The following is a 1,878-nucleotide window of genomic DNA, read 5'->3' as shown; positions in this document are numbered from 1 at the left end:
TGTTGTTGTGTTTTTTCATCAGTCCAAACACAATAAAAAACAACAACCTGTGAACCATTCCAGTTAGTAGGCCTGTTCGCCGAGAATGCTAAAATTTTTGATTCTCGGAAAATTAATTCAACTACACAAAAAAATTTTTTTCTTGATTTGCAAAACTTTCTGCCGCAACAATGGTTTGGATTGAGACACCAGCTTAACAATGCTGCAGTGAATTTTACTTTACAAACCACTTGACACAACCTAGCTTAATGTGTGTTTATTGGAAGAAACATAGGGAAATAATAATGAAAATGATTATTATTTTTATTTGTACATAGACAACAACTTCGTGCATACGATGAATGAAATAATGTTGTTGGCTGTTGGTTAGTTTTCGTGGATTGTCTAGAAAATTACTGGAATGAAATCATTGAGTTTTTTACTACTCAATTTTCTACCAAAGATCTCTCATTGTTTTTCATCAGTCTGACAAAAAAATCCATTTACCTAGATTTCCAGTGTGACTTAGAACTATCCATTTCTTCTTTCCATGCACTAATACTTTTAATAATTTTATGATAAACCACGAATCCATGATCTGCTTTCAATATGAGAATATTGTAATGAAGAAAAGTCACAAGGACGATGTTTGAAGTTTTTCTCACCCTTTCTACTTTCTTTGCGTTTTAAAATTCTGGTACACGTAACCTTTGAATTAACACGATTTTTGTTTATTTTGTCTGTTCTTTCTCATAAGTCAAGCAAACGGCCAACTAGTAAAAGTTAAATTTTGAGGTCCTTTCACTAAAAAAGATTTCCTTACCAAGTTTCTTAATTTTAACTAGGATCATCAGAGGAATTTTCCATCACAAACATTGAGAAGGAGACTTTCAAGACCAAAAAATTAAAAATAATGGTTTTTTCGTCTTTTCTTCACCATTGAAAGTATTATTTGTTGAAATCGTCAATTTTTAAATAGTCTTTGTTTAAATTCTTGTTGATACTGATACAATATAACAAATATTAGTACCAAAAAACCATTCGAATGATACTGATTGATGAGAAGCATATGTGAAAAAAGTATTTTTACTTGTAAAAAATTATCATCTTTAAACTTTATAAATTTTTTTGGCTGACCACTATTCAGATTCTTATAAAGGGTTCTTTTATATATAAAAACAGGTGCAAAGTACTGTACTTGTGAAAAACGTAGCACATCCATAGTTTTATTTCTCCCCTTTACGTCACACAAATAAACACCAAGTTACCGATAAAACTAGGCGCTGCCTGAAATGACGTCGCGTATATGACGTAACGAGCTGCGGTTTAAATGAATTGTGTTGTATTTAATATGTTTGTTGCTATGGTAATAATCTTTTTAAACAAAACATAATGAGGGTAAACAAATTTAAATGAAAAATTATAAGGATGATTTTTTCCTTTATTAAAGTGTATTTGTTGTTCCAGTTAAGTCTCTTTACATCTAACTGGAAAATTCGACGTAGCCGCAGATCTTGCGCCCTGACCCCCTGAAGCCCTGAAGCCCTTACCCCATGAAGCCCTGACGCTAATCTCTTTACCCACAGATTAAACAATGGCTCGGGTGATACCAACGTTAGTGTTCAATACTACCTCGTTGTTTTAAACAGATTCTATCTGAACAAAGACAGTTACTGCGAAGTTCAAAAAAGGATAATAAAAAAATTATGATGAAAGTTTCCTTGTCGTGTCAAAATCATGTTTTTGATGGAATATTTCTCTTTTAAACCCTTTTAAAATTAGGAAACTTTTTTGTAGTGACATCACTTAAAACTTTTACTAGCTGGACGTTTGCTTGTTTTTGATAAAAAAAATCTAAGAAATGTGCATGGCAGTTTCATGAGCAGCTATTAAGTCCAT

This window comes from Hydractinia symbiolongicarpus, chromosome 2 (assembly GCF_029227915.1).
Source record: "Hydractinia symbiolongicarpus strain clone_291-10 chromosome 2, HSymV2.1, whole genome shotgun sequence".
NCBI lineage: Eukaryota > Metazoa > Cnidaria > Hydrozoa > Anthoathecata > Hydractiniidae > Hydractinia > Hydractinia symbiolongicarpus.
Note: the sequence above shows the minus strand (reverse complement) of the source record.